We start from the raw sequence: 15,220 nt of genomic DNA, 5'->3' as shown, positions 1-15,220 counted from the left end.
CCTCCTTTGAGACAGAACAAGTTGTCCTTCACTATAAGTCTTAAAACAGCCTAGATGACTACTGTTAAGGCTCACTTTAAAGAAGTTTCTTAGTGATTTATGGGTTGTATTCTAAATGATTTCTGAAGTACCTTCTAACTCAGATCCTGTAAATATCAACATCTGTTAAAATGTTTATTTATTTGTCTCTTCTTTCATTTAAAATTTTTTTGCGGGGCAGCTAGGTGGCGCAGTAGATAGAGCACCAGCCTTGAATTCAGGAGGACACGAGTTCAAATCTGGTTAGACACTTAACACTTCCTAGCTGTGTGTGTGACCCTGGGCAAATCACTTAACCCCAGCCTTAAAAAAAAAAAAAAAAAAAAAAAAAAATTGCAATGTGACTTCCTATCTCATACAACTGAAACAACTATCTCTAAAGTTAGCAATCTTACTTAACAAATCTGACACCCTTTTCTCAGTCCTCATTCTTCTTGATCCATAAGAAGCACTAACTACTGAATATCCATCCTCTCTTCCCAAATATTTTTTTTTCTCTGAGTTTTTAATGTCACCAGTTATCTCCTGCTTGTTTACCCATGTGATTCCCTCTTCTCAATCTCCTTTGCTTTATCATCCATATAAATTCCAACCATGGATGTCTACAAAGGCTCTGCTCTACTCTCTCACTTAGTGATCTCATGCAGATATCTTGCAGATCTATATATCCAGCCTTAGTCTCTCTCAAGTTCTAATCCCATCCAAAATTTGAATTTCCTATCTTTCCCCCAAGAACCCTTCAGAATTTTCTTATTCCTGTAAATACCTCCATCCTCCATCCTCCATCCTCCATCCTCTCCCCTCTCCCTCTATATATATATAATCTATATCTGCCCTATCTTTTCATTTTTACCTCCACGTCTCTCATTTTCAACTTCTCTCTTTTCACACTCTCTACCCTTGTTCAGGTCATCATCATCTCAGCTATTCCAACAACCTCCTAAGTAGTCTCCTTGTTTTAAGTCTCTCCCTTCTCCAATGACTACACAGAGCTGCCTAGGTGACTCTTCTAAAGGGCAGCTCTTATACCAGTCATTCTAGTCAAAAAACTTCAGTGGCTCCCTATTGCCTCTAGGATATAGCATTCAAAGTCTTTTCCAATTTGGCCCAAACCTACCTTTCCAATATTATTATATATTACTCCCCTTACCACCTTCTACAATCAGGCCAAACTCACTTTTATGCTGTTTTTTTCAAATTGTACCTGGTCTGTGTCTTTTCACTGGCTGTACTTCAAATTTGGAATTCACTCCTTCTTTACCTCATCATCTTAAAGTCTATGTTTCATTCAAAACTCAACTCAACCTTCTATATGAAGCTTTTCCTAATTTCCAAGTTCATAGTGCCCTCCCCTCCCAAAATTACCTTGCAATTATTTTTTTCTATAGTCTGCATATACTTATGTATATGTTGCCTTTAACAGAAAATATGCTCCCTGATGCTAAAAACATGAAAACTGGAATTTAATCATTTTTGTTTTATTTTTAAATTCCCATCATCTATTATGAAATAGGATACAGAAGAAAAACATGAAAAGAATGTTGAAGAAACAAGGCATAATAGAACACTGGACTTCAAAGTCAGTAGATCTTTCTATCACCTGTTACTATCAATATGATTCCTGGGCTAATCTTTGCCCATCTGGATCTCAATTTCCTGATGGAAAGAATTGGACTAATTAACTTCTCTCTTTCAGCTCCAAAGTAAACAAATTGATGCCAATCAGCAAACGACATTAAAGCAGTAATCCTGTACAGATGGCACAACTGTGCCAATTCAAATTTATATTAAGTAAATTTTAGAAAGACATTCTAAGATTACATTTTCTTGCTGTTGCAAATAGTTATTAAAATTTGAAGAAACCTGAGGGATTACTAACTGGATTTTTATTAAACATTACAAAAATCTCATACTAATGCCTTAAGTATGCTAGTTTATGGATTCAATTCCCCATTTAAACAACTTTATAATCTCAGGCAAATCATAACTTCTATGCCTCAATAAAGTATCAATAAATTAATTTCTTTCTTATTTATTTCAAATTGGTAAAAATTATTTAAGGAGGCATGAGAGTCTCATAAATTAGCATGTTAAAAGTACTTTGAAATCTCTGGGTAATTAACAGGGTAATTAAATTTAAAAATTATTGTCTATGTTTATGAGCTACTGTAAGCATGGAGAGAAAGACTTTAAATGAAGAGAGACTGAGAGTCAGAAAGATTTGAATTAAAAACCCCACCTCAGATAACCATTAGTTCCATGATTCTGGACAACTCATTGTTAATCTCTCAAAATCAAGTTTCCCTTATATGTAAAAATGGGAAACACTGCAAATTTTAAAGCCCTTCATAAACATTTATTTACAAAAAATACTACATATCTTAAAAAGAGTAAAAAAAAAAAATAAAATGAGTTTTATATTTTAAGACTGACCAGAACGTACACATGATACTATGCTTCCTGCTACAAAAAAATTTGTTTCTAGTGAAGAAAAATAGTGAAAAGAGCTTTTATGAAAAGATTTTGGCTGTATAAAAGTGAATGCATATGAAAATAACCATTACCAAGGCAACATAAAATTTCATTTTTCAAAATTCTTAATTCAATGGATATACATCAGTGAGGAATGGCTGAATAAGTTATGGTATATGAATGTTATGGAATATTACTGATCCATAAGAAACGATCAGTAGGATGATTTCAGAAAAGCCTGGAGAGACTTACATGGACTGATGCTATGTGAAGTGAGTAGAAGCAAAAAAAAAAAAAAAAAAAAAAAACCCATAGTACACAGCAACAAGATTATTCGATGATCAATTCTGATGGGCTTGGCTCTTCAACAACGAAATGATTCAGGCCACTTCCAATGGTCTTGTGACGGAGAGAGCCATCTGCACCCAGAGAAAGGGCTGTGAGGACTGAGTGTGGATCACAAGACAGTATTTTCACTTCTTTTACTGTTTGCTTGGTTTTATTTTCTTTCTTTTTTTCCCCCCCTTTTTGATCTGATTTCTCTTGTGCAGCATAATTGTAGAAATATGTATAGAAGTACTGCACATGTTTAACATATATTGGATTACTTGCTGTCTAAGAGAGGGAGTGGGGGGGGGGGACGGAGAAAAACATTTGGAATAAAAAAGTTTTGTAAGGGTGAATGTTAAAAATTATGCACATATTTTGAAAATAAAAAGCCTTAAAAAATTAGACAAAAAAGAACGAATGGTAAAAGTTCTTAAAGGATAATTGTAAATTATTCCATATTAACAATTAAAAAGCTAAATAAAACAGCCTTTCAACATGTAAAGATCAAATACAAAATCCTTTGGCTTCAAAGCTTTTCTGGGCCCTTCCAACCTTTCCAGTATTCTTACACATATTCCATGATCCAATGACGCCAGCCTCCTCCTTCCTTACACAAGACACTCCATCTCCCACTCTCTGCATTTTCAATGGTTGCTTGTCCCTCATGCCTGAAATGTTCTTCCTCCTCCTTTCTGCCTCCTGATTCCTTTAAGTCTCAGCTCACATTGCACCTTCCGCAAGAAACCTTTCCTCTGGAAATCACTTCCGATTTACTTTGTATATATCTTGTAACTTTGTGTATATTCCACGTTCGTCTGCCTGTAGTTTCCCCCATGAGACTGAGAGCTGCCAGGGGCAAAGGCTGTGGCTTTTCTTGGTATCCCCCGTGCTTAGCGCTGGGCCAGGCACATTATAAGCAGCTTACTAGACACAGGATAAGGTGAATCCTTACAAGAGGACGGCTCCACAGAGTCCATCAGGGATCCAACAAAAACCATCTCCTTGCTTCCGCCCGATACTTTTTCTCCCTGAGTCAGCGGCTGGCACTCAGGGCTTCATAAATGCCTGCTCGCTAATCTGGGCAACTTGCTGGGATTCTGATCCTTAACTAAAAGAGCACATCCTACGGTCAGTCTGTAGTTTTAGGGATACAAGAAACACTACACAAGTGGGGGGGGGGGGGTAAAGACCAAACGCTTATAAACGAGGCTCAGGAGGCCGGCAAAGAGCTCCCAGAGAAGTGACCCCTGGGCTCGGAGGGCGCTCCCCAGTGCACACGCGCACGCGCCCACGCGAACACGCGTGCGCACACTCTGGCAAGTTTTGCTCCAGCATTCCCACGGAGGCAAGACGATGCCGCGTTCACCCGTTTCGGCGTCCAGGAAGCGGGGGTGCGAAAGCCATTGAAGAGAAGTTGAGGAGTCCCTCCCCGCCCCCGCCGCCTTTTCAACCCCCCAGGCCCGGGAGACTTCCGACGCCGGCCGGGGCCGCTAAGGCGGGTCCTCCGAACCAGGTCCAGGAACCGGCAGGTGGCGGGGGCGAAGAGCAGGCGCCACAGGTGACTCCCCTCAGGAAGGGAGGAGCGGGAGCAGCAGCAGGGGCTCCCAAAACCGAACGACGGCACAGCTAGAAGGCCCGGGCGGCGAGAGTCGGCGGCACAGGGGACCCGACAGGGCAGGGACGGGCTGAGCCGGGCCGGCGGCACCAGGGCACGCGCGGCCTAGAGCCCGGCGGAGGGGGGTGGCGCGCGCTGGAGGAGCGACGTTACCTGAGGCGACGGCGGCGGCTCGCGGGGCCGCGTGAGGATCTGGGCTCGGCCTTGCGCGCCCGCCCGTCAGCTCCCCCGGCCAGCTCCGGGCGAGGAGGGAGGGACGCGAGGGAAACCCTCGGCTCCCAGGACAGCGGCTCCCAGGCTCCACTCCGCTCTCCTCCCACTTCACCTCTCACCTCCTACCTTTCCCCTCCTACCGTCCCGCCCACTCTCTTCTCGACCCCTCCCCAGCCTCCTAGCTCCTCCTCTTCCCGGCCCACGCACGTGCTTCCGCACGCCGCCCGCGGCGCTTCTAGCCACGCCTTGTCCTCGGGCCTTCGTCGCTCACTCGTGCGCACGCGCAGAGCCACTATTTGGGCGGGGAAGGCTTTGGGGAGGGCCTGGGAAATGGGCGTGGCTTCAGGAGCCTTCCGGCCTAGCGGTTCGTACACGCCCCGTGCACGCCCCCTAGCTTGTTCTAGCCTGCTTGCAGTTCCTGCAGAGCTAAGTAGAATCCAGACTTTGAGGTAGTTGGGGATACAGCTTTTCTTCTGGCAGACGCTGGCCGTATGGCCCTAGGCTGGTAACTCACACTCTCCCAGCCTCCTTGTCGTTAATTGTAAAATGGAGACCCAAACAGCACCTACCTCCCAGTGTCTGTCAGGACCAAAAGTTACTTGTACGGTAGGCTCGTAATAACTCGTTCCCTTCCCCCTTCCCAGACGTAGGCTTGGGTATCCCGCGTGTCGTCGGGACGCACAAGTTCAGCGGCTCCCTAACATTTATCTGCCGACCGCCGTGCTCTGCGGCGGGCACGGCCCGGCTCCCGCTTTTTGCTTTAGTCTACTTAACAAGGGCTTAACTCTCTTGTCAGAGGTGACAGGTATTTTATACCCAATCAATCAGTAAATATTTATTGAGCCTCTAATATGTTCCAAATGGAGTAGTGTAGACCCCCCCAGCTTCTTAAACTTTGAGTCACAGTCCCATAGGAGGTCTCATAGCTGAATGTGGAGGTTGTAAAAAACATGAGTGGGAAAAGTTGAAGAAGTCCTGCTGTAGGAGAGGAGAAGAGGGCCCGGGATAGGACCCTGAGGGACAGCTGCTATGAGAGCTTGTATCCAGGGGAGGATCTGGCAGAGGAGACGGAGAAGGAGAGCAGGTGAGAGAGCGGTGGCCTAGGGAGAGGAGAGCGGGGTCATAGGGGCAATGGCGACAGAGTGGAGAATAAGGACTGAGAAAGGGCCACTGGATTAGCAACTAGGAGATCATTTTGGCGAGAGCAGTTTCTGCAGAATGATAAGCTAAAAAGCTACATTGTAAGTAGTTAAGAAGAGGAGTAGAAAATGTGTTGCAGACTTGAGGCACTTAAGGGCAGAAGAGATAAGGGATGATAGGAAGGATGGCATAGTCCAGTGAGGGCTTTTTCAGGATCATCCAGGGACATGAACGTGAGGGGAAGCAGTAGAAAATAAGCCAGAAAAGAGGGAGAGAGAGAAAATAAGTAAAAGAATGGGGATAACAGAGTGGGCAATCTGCTGGAGGAGATGGGAAGGAATGGGATCACTTGAACTGGTTAGCCTTGGGAAGGAAGGAGTGGAGCCATTTAATCATGTGAGATGGGGATGAAGGAGCAGGTGCTAAAAGCATATAAGGATGAAATTGCAAGCAAGACAGATGAAAACTGGAAAAGATTAGTCAATATTTCTATAATAATAACAGTAGAGTTACATTTGGACTCACCGTCGATGTGATACAGGAAGCACTAAAGAAAAGGAGAGAAAAAATGTAAATTTTCAAAAATGATGTGAGAATCACACAAAATTCCTTGATCAGCTTCACAGCAGATAACTTTGTTCAGCAATCCTCCAATTTTAACTTCATACGAAACGAAATAGAAAGACATATTCTTGTCCAAAGATTGTTTACACTGGCACAGACAATGCCAAGTTAAAGAGAAATTTTCCTGTAAGGGAACTCTTGTTTATGGAAGTAATTGTACTAAATGCATCAGGCCCTAGAAAACTACAGAAGTTCCCCAATAAAACACAGAAGAATTTGGACTAACAATTTATTCTGGTAAAACCAAGTGGGCAATAGTATGTTATCTAAATTACAATAGGAATTTGAAAGGACAGCTCATAGAATAGATCCCTCGGTACTTATATCCGGGACAAGCCCACTGCTCCAAATGCAAAGGAGCCTAAGCTGAGATGAAAACACAAGTGTTAGAAATCAGACACTAGTGTTAAGACACCCCAGTACAAAGTACAAAAGAGTCCACAGCCTAGGGGAAGCAGGGGCAGTTTATACTTGAAAACACAAAGAGGAGATTTAGGGTGATATAAGAATGGACAGTCTTTCCCAGCAATAGGTGGGAAAGCAAATTTGAACTCAGGTCCTAAGTCAAGAGCCAGTGCTGTATGCATTAGGTGCTAGGCTACCTAGGTGCTTCTCCTTGAGCTGCATCTTGTAAGAAGGGATTTTATGAATCAGAAGTGAGGAGAAAGGCACAAAAGGTCAGCCAATGCAAAGGTATGTAGAGGGGAAATGAAGTGCGTATATGGGAGAAAGAAGACAAGAAGATCAGTTTGGCTGGGCTGTCCAATGTGAGGGAGAGGGATGCAGAATGATGCTAGAAAGACAGCAACAGGTTGGAAACAACTTTAGAAGAGAAAGAGGGAGAGAAAAAAAGAAAGGAAAGGAGGAGGGAGTAAAGGAAAGGAAACAGAGAGAGGGAGGGAGAAAGAAATGGAGGGATGGAGAGGGAAGGGGAGAGGAATGAATGGAAGGAGGAGGGAGGGGGGAGGGAGAGAGAGAGAGAGAGAGAGAGGGAGGGAGGGAGGGAAGGAGGGAAGGAGGAAAGGAAGGGAGGGAAGGAAAGGAAGGTGTAATTCCCCTATTTAAGACTGACAAACATATGGGAACTGATAGAGGGGGAGGAAGGGAGGAAGAGGAAACTGAGCCAAGAAAGTTCCGGACACAACCATAGCTAAGAGGTGTGGTTGTGAATGTTGAGTCATCAAAGAAGCCTGAGGTGAAACAGTCTGACTGGAGAATTGAGAGAGCAGTATTGTGAAAACCTGAGGAGAGAGCAAGCATTGAGGGGAAAGGGTGGAGGTCAAGAAAGGGGAGGACTGAGAAAAGATCATTACATTTGCCAATTAAGAGATAATTGGAAACTCAGGAAAGCAATTCCAGATGTACAGTGAAGTGGGAAGCTGGATTATAAAGGGTTGAAGAGTGTGTGAGTGGAAAGATGCAATGACTATAAAACAACTTTTAAAATATGTATAATAGCTTTTTATTTTTCAAAATACATGCAAAGGTAATTTTCAGCATTCACCCTCGCAAATCCTTGTATCCCAAATAAACTTTTTCTAAGCACTGGAACAAGTTTGTATCTGTGTGTGCACATAGACATATATATATATATATATACAAACATAAATTATGTTAATAAACATTTCTTAAACACCTATGGGCTAAACACTGTGCTAAAATAATAGAAATAAAAAGGAAGGCAGTCCCTGTCCTCAAGGATCTTCCAGTCTAATTGGGGATGCTAATGCACAAGGAAAAAGGAAGGGGCAAAAGGGAAGGGAAGAAGATACCTGACACCATGGGAACATTATAAAGAAGTACAAAGAAGTCCAAAAGCAGTGCAGGCAGTGGCAAATGAGAGTTATTGAACCTGGGCCCCCTCTCAGATGGAAGCTTTGGACTCCGAAGTTCTGCCCTCTGCAATATGCAGATCAAGACTGATTTGATTCTGCAAGATGACAAGATTAATTTCCCAAAGAGGAGATTCCTAGGACGACAGAGAAGTTCCAAAGTAGTGCAGCTGGTGGTTACAGATGAGAGCTTTGTCTGAGATCAAAGAGGCAGTTTGTGGCAAAGTTGGGATTGAAACCTAGACCTTCTCTCCAAAAGTAGTCTTCTTTCCATAACTATAAGTCTGTTTCCCTCTCTTCCCCTCCCTCTTCCTGTTTATGGAAGTGTATATGTATAAGAAGAAGGGGAAAGGGATATCATAAATGATTAGAGCTAATGAGAAAACTGAGGCACAAAGAAATATAAGTGAATATAACCCATCCTCCCAGATTTCTAGCCTCTCAGTCATCCCTGATTCTTCCCTCACAGGATCCCCTTTATCCAATTACTTACAACTCTTCCCAAAATAGTCCCTCTACACTATTGCTTACATCTGTCCCTTTCAACTCTTGTAGCTACCCTTCATTCAATACCCATTTGCTTTTTTACCTGGATGTTTGTAATAGTCTCCAGACCGGTTACCTGCTATTTCCCTTTTTTTTCAATCCCTTTTCTGAACCCTCTCTGAACTTCTGGGGCTTTTTTGATCAGCCTGCCATTTAAAGCCATCCACAATCTGTTTCCTGCCTGCCTTTCCAGGCTAACCTCATCTTTTTCCCCCTAAGGTCTACATTATAACCAAATTAGACGACTAGTTGTTTTCAGAACTCAAATTCTAGCTTCCATAAGATTTTTAAGAGGTTTGTTTAAGAGGTTGTTTTTGTCTTTCCTCCACACATTTTTTTTTTTCCCCTGAGGCTGGGGTTAAACTTGTCCAGGGTCACACAGCTAGGAAGTGTTAAGTGTCTGAGACCAGATTTGAACTAAGGTCCTCCTGAATTCAAGGCTGGTGCTCTATCCACTGTGCCACCTAGCTGCCCCCCCCTCCTCCATACATTTAAGTAGCTGTCACACAAGCTCTGCCCCTGAGTCCTTGCCTTCTTTTCAAGCTTAATCCAGATGCTCCTTCTGTGAAACTGATTTTCTGACTGCCAATGCTCTCTTCTTCCTCAAATTTAAATAAATTCCTTAATTTGAGGAACTTAACATGAACTTAATATGTTACATCCTCCTAGAAAGTGAATGGCTGGTCCTTGGGGTCAGGAATGATCCTTTTTTTTGTTTATATTCCTTGCACCAAGCCAAGTTCTTTGGAGGAAGCAGTAAGTGCAGAGTTAAAAAATTAATACTTAATAGTTTAATAAGACCCAATGCCCACTGCTCAAAACAAAGCCTAAACAATTCCAGTAACAATAAATCTCCTGGCCCATTTTTCAATGTTAATTGATTAGATTATATTTTAGGTTAGGTGGATTAAGTACCAGCTGAGAATTCCCCAGAATCTATAGAAGGACCATCTCCAGATTACATTGCATAGGAAAGTAGATCTCTAGTCAATAAGTATTCTAGCTCTTGCAGTTCCTCCTTCAAAAGCCACATTATGAACAATAATATCACCAAATATCAATTTGCTTATGGCCTTGACAATTGAGTTTAAAATCTACAATTGGATTTGAAATGTAATCCAGTGTTTCTAAAACTAGTCTGACCTTGATAAGTCTTTCTGGTGGCTTGAACTGAATTATATTTATGATTGTCTGAATTACTTTGCCCAAGCTTTGTGGTTTCTGGGAGTCATTATCTCATCAAGAAATAGGGCAAATAAAAGTTTGTTTGTCTTCTTAAAACTTAAAAAGAGGTCAACAGTTCTCTATTTTCCTATGCAAGAATCAGTGGAGATTGGTCTCTACCTAAAACCAAAGCTTCTCCACAAAGATAGCATAAATAGCATGCTCATAAAAAGTTGCCCCTTATTGGAGGTCTTCAAGCAAGGTGACCCCTTAGAAACCTTCAGACTCTAAAATTCTGTGATCCTTGTAGGTCACAAGATGTTAATTAAGGAATTGAAGATTAATCTCATTCTAGCTTAATTTCTTTATTCCCATAATCTCAGTATTCAAATTATGTTTACATTCTGGCTCATGGTTAGTGAAATTGAATTCAGAATTTAGAATAAGATTAAGCATGAATTATTATTTTCCATATGGTCCAGCATTTCTCTAAGAAATCAGTAGGGAAAGTTTGATTATTAAATAATCAACTCAGACCTGTTATTTAAAGATATAAATTTATTCTAAAAATTCTACTTCACTGGGAAATGAGTGTAAACTGTTATTTTTACCTTCTGAATCCAATTCTTCCTGTGCAACAAGAAATTCTGTTCTACACACATATATTGTATCTAGAATATACTGTAATATATTTAACATGTATAAGACTGCCTGCCATCTGGGGGAGGGGGTTGGGGGAGGAAGGGAAAAATATCTGAATAGAAGTAAGTGCAAGGGATAATATAAAAAATTACCCATGCATATGTACTGTCAAAAAAAAAATTATAATTATAAAAAAATAAAATAAAATAAAATAAAATAAAAAATTAAAAAAAAATTCTACTTAACATTAAAAGGTTGTAATAATAAAATTATTTGACCATTTTCTTTGATTTGAGGTTAGTTATTCCAGATGTAGAGAATATCTCCTTTCAATTAAGATTTCACATAGATGAAATCTCATCAAATCACTGTCAATCTGACCTTCAGGTCTGTTAAGTCTATTCCTCAGTCCCTCCCCCCCCATCTCCATATATCAGCTGATGGTTATTTAGAGGTTATAATAATCAGACTATTACATTGGTTCCAGGACAGACAGTCTGGCAGTTTCAGGATAGACAACTTAGCATAGGGAAGCCCCATGCAAATCTGGATTAGATTTTTACCTTTAAAAATAATATTTATACTACTTAAAAACAAGAACATTGCGAGGAAAGTAAGTTGTTTTCAGTAGTAGCAGCAGTAATTAGATAGTAGCACAGAATGGTGTAAGTGGATAGAGACAGACGCAGGAAGATCCCATGGACCTTAGCAGGTTAATACTAATAATGTGGGGTTTTCTTGGCAAAAATACAAAGTGAGTTGTCATTTCTTTCTCCAGTGGATTAAAACAAATTGGTTAAGTTGCTCAAATAGACATAGCTAATAAGTGTCTTGAGGCTGAATTTGAACTCAAATCTTCTTGTCTCCAGGTTCAACCATCCAGCCGCCTTTTCTAATCTCTTTAGACAATACCAACACACCTTTTGGGGAACATCACTCCATTTCATCCAAAGACACATACATAGCCTAATGCCCTGGATTGATGCAACAGAAGTGTTATCACATGGTTAAGTGGGAGTAGGGAGGTGAAGGAGGATGGATGGATTGAATGATTAATTCAACCGACCCCTCCCCAGTTTATAATTCCACTTTTATCATATTACCAATACTGTCAGAATCAGTTAAGAATAGCTTATCTAGGCTAGAAGAATAGTCTAGTGTTTGATATGGAAAGAATGCTAAGGCCTTTCTATTCCATTCTACCTGAAACATGGATTAGACTGACAATTATATCCAGCCTATAATGAAAATAGCTCACACTTATATAGTACTTTAAAGTTTGCATAGTATTTTCCTCATAATCTCATAAGCAGATAGTTGCCAGTTATGTTAAATCTTACATAAGAGAAAACTGAAGTTCTGAGAGGACAAATGATTTGTGGTCACATAGGAAATATTAGAGGTGGAATTGAAACTCATGTCTGCTAACTCCAGATTTTATATTCTCACTACACGGTCTATAGAGGTGAGAATAATGAGGTAAAAAGAAGGAAAGCCCAAGAGCAGAGTAATTAACTGGGACCCAAGGATGAGTTAATTGATGATAAAAGTCTTATTGGGCTAGAATCCACAAATAGGCAGATGAAGCATTTAAAACTGAACATGATCCAAGATCCCCATAAAAAGGATCTATGACTTTGTTTTAAAAGGAGGGAAGGAAAGAGAATCCTTTTAAAGCTCTATCTCAAAAAATATTCTTCTATTTGTTCAGGTCTATTCTGGAGGCAGTTTGGGAAAGTGCATGTAACATGTATTTAACTACACATATGTGTACATGTATGTATATGCGTATAGTTGCATGCATGAAGTGGTCTAATATAAAGTCTTGGATCTGGAGTCAAAGGACTTGGATTCCAATATCAATTCTCCTATCTTTCCATCTAGGTTGAAAGGGACAGCTTCAGAGAAATCTAAAAAGACTCATATGCACTGATACAAAGAACAAAACAATTTCAGAATGGGCAGGACCAGAACAATTTCACAATAACAATGACATCATCATTGCATGGACAAACAAGTAAAAAGACTTAGGAACTTTGATCAATATAGCAGCCAATCAAAGTTCCAGAAAACTACTAATGAATCATGGTACCTTCCTTCTGCCAGAGACAAGAATAAGAGACATATTTTTAGACACAGCCAGTGCGTGAACTGGTTTTGTTTAATAATACTTGTTTGTTACAAGCATTTTGTTTTTCTTTTTTTCCAATGGGAGTGGGATGGGAAAGAAAATGAATTTATTTTAAAAAAAAACACCATATTTACATGTGAATATATATTTGTATATATGTATGCATGTATGTATGTTATATATACACATACACATCTAATGAATAACTGAAGTAGGGGCAGCTAGGTGGTGCAGTGGGTAGAGAGCACCAATCCTGAAGTCAGGAGGGCCTGAATTCAAATCTGATTTCAAACACTTTACACTCCCTAGTTGTGTGACCCTGGGCAAATCCCAGGATTGCCTAGGCAAAAAAATAAAAAACAATTGAAGTAAAGCTTCTTAAACTGCTTCATCCCAGTGACCCTAGAGAGATGTAGGTCTACCTGATTTTATGCTGAAATGGGGTTTGGAAAAGAAGTTTCCAAAGAAGCAGGGTATACTTTCCCCCATCTTCTAGATTTGTCCTCTAGCACTCAAGTTCTTTACAACTCTGGGGCTCAATCTCTGGGCTTGTAGATGGATGGGTGGCTCCAGACTGACCAGAAGCTGTTAGGCAGGATACAAAGCCAGCGTTAGTCTCAAATACCAGGTATGAGACTCCCTATAAGGAGTCATCAAGACTTCTACTTCATCAGCCCAAATTATGGCTTTTGCCTTTCAAGGAAAGAGAGGATCAATTTTTTGCAAGCATTCCAATGGGGTTCTTAGTTAAAAAGCAAAAGAAAGCCTCTCAGTACATTACTAGCTTATCCCAGTATCCATAACAGTGGACTTTATCCTGGCCAAATCCCATCATGTACATGAAGTTTCAAATACCATGATTTAGGAAGGGCAATTATAAGCTGAAATGTTCAGAGAAAGGCAACTAGGGCCTTGAGTTCATGCTGCAGAAAGACCATTTGAAGGAAGCAGTGAATTTGAACCCAAAGAAAATACAGGTGGAAGGGCAATGTGATATCTCTCTTCAAGTATTTATTTGAAGGGCTGGCACGTGGAAGGATTAGACTTGTTTAGCTTAGCCCTGAAAGCAGAATTAGGAACAATGGAAAGATATTTCATCTTGATTTAAGGAAAAGTTTCCAACTGTCAGAACCATCCAAAAATAGAATGGGTACCTTGAGAGATAAAGTAGATAGTCTTCAGGCAAAGATTGGGTGATCCCTTGTCAAACATGTTATAAAAGAGATTCTTGTTCACATATGAGCTAGGCTAAATTGTCTGCGGACCTTCTACCTCTGAGAACCTGAGAATACACATTTAGCAGTCTGGATTTAGAATTAGTGGGCTGGAGTTCAAATTCTCTCTCTCCCTACCTATCTTACAAACTAAGGCAAGTCACCTTCCCTCTTTGGGACTCAGTTCTCTCATGTAAAACAAGAGTTGACCTAGATGACCTCTAGGTTTTCTTCTATCTGTCAATCTATCTGATTCTAAGATCCTAAGACAAAATACTGCTTCACTGAATTCTTCCTGATTATGCTAATTCTTCTGTAAAATGAAGGGTTGGAATAGATTATCACAGGTTTTTTACCACCTCTGATCTTGCAGTTCAGCCCTCATTTTTCTACAGTTCTCTCTAAAATTCTCCAGCTTAAGTTAACATCATTCACTTGGACACAATACTATTTAGGACTCTTAAGCATTTTATTTATTTCTTATCTCACCCAACCAGAAAGTAACCTTAGGTATAGGGATCATGTTTTACACTTATTTAGGAGTACCCACAATAGCTAATATTTATATGCCACTTTAAGATTTACAAAGTGTTTTTCATATATTATTTCATTTGAGTCTTTCTATATTTAATGGGTTTTAAGTCTTTTTTTTTTTTTTCAGTCTTCATGTTCCCATTTGGAGTTTTCTTGGCAAAGATGCTAGAAAGATTTTCCATTTCCTTTGTTAGCTCATTTTACAGATGACAAAAGTGAGGCAAAAAGGATTTAGGCGACTTGCCCAAGGTCACACAGCTATTGAGGCCAGATTTGAATTCAAGAAAATGAGTCTTCCTGACTCTGGGCCCAGCACTTTATCCACTATGCCATCCAGATGGCCATAGTAGGAGACTAGGCTGTTAAGTTTTTTTTTTAATTAAATCTTTTTATTTTCAGAACATATGCATATATGATTTTCAATATTCATCCTTGTAAAACCTTGTGTTCCAAATTTTTTTCTCTCCCATCCCCCACCCACTTCCCTAAACAAATAATACAATATATTTTAAACATGTGCAATTCTATGCATATTTACACAATTATCATGTTGCATAAGAAAAATCAAATCAAAAAGAAAAAAATGAGAGAGAAAACAAAATGCAAGAAAACAACAAAGTGATCCACACTCAGTTCCCACAGTCCTCTCTCTGGGTGCAGATGACTCTCTCCATCATAAGACCATTGGACTAGTCTGAATCATCTCATTGTTGAAAAAAGCCAA

General features: G+C 40.3%; 1 protein-coding gene across 3 annotated transcripts in view; it reads right to left on the bottom strand.

The window, feature by feature from the left end:
- Positions 1–4,807, bottom strand: part of SCAP (SREBF chaperone) — a 92,064-nt gene extending 87,257 nt beyond the window's left edge. For 2 of the 3 annotated variants that reach the window (XR_012484872.1, XM_074283098.1), the window contains exon 1: positions 4,610–4,807. The gene's annotated coding sequence lies outside the window, so the exon portion shown is untranslated. Of the gene's footprint in view, positions 1–3,410 lie in introns of all 3 variants that reach the window. The other variant, XM_074283099.1, reaches the window with a different exon arrangement.
- Positions 4,808–15,220: the final 10,413 nt, after the last annotated feature.

Source organism: Sminthopsis crassicaudata, chromosome 1 (assembly GCF_048593235.1).
Source record: "Sminthopsis crassicaudata isolate SCR6 chromosome 1, ASM4859323v1, whole genome shotgun sequence".
NCBI classification, from domain to species: domain Eukaryota; kingdom Metazoa; phylum Chordata; class Mammalia; order Dasyuromorphia; family Dasyuridae; genus Sminthopsis; species Sminthopsis crassicaudata.
Note: the sequence above shows the minus strand (reverse complement) of the source record. Positions and strands in the feature narration are given on the sequence as shown.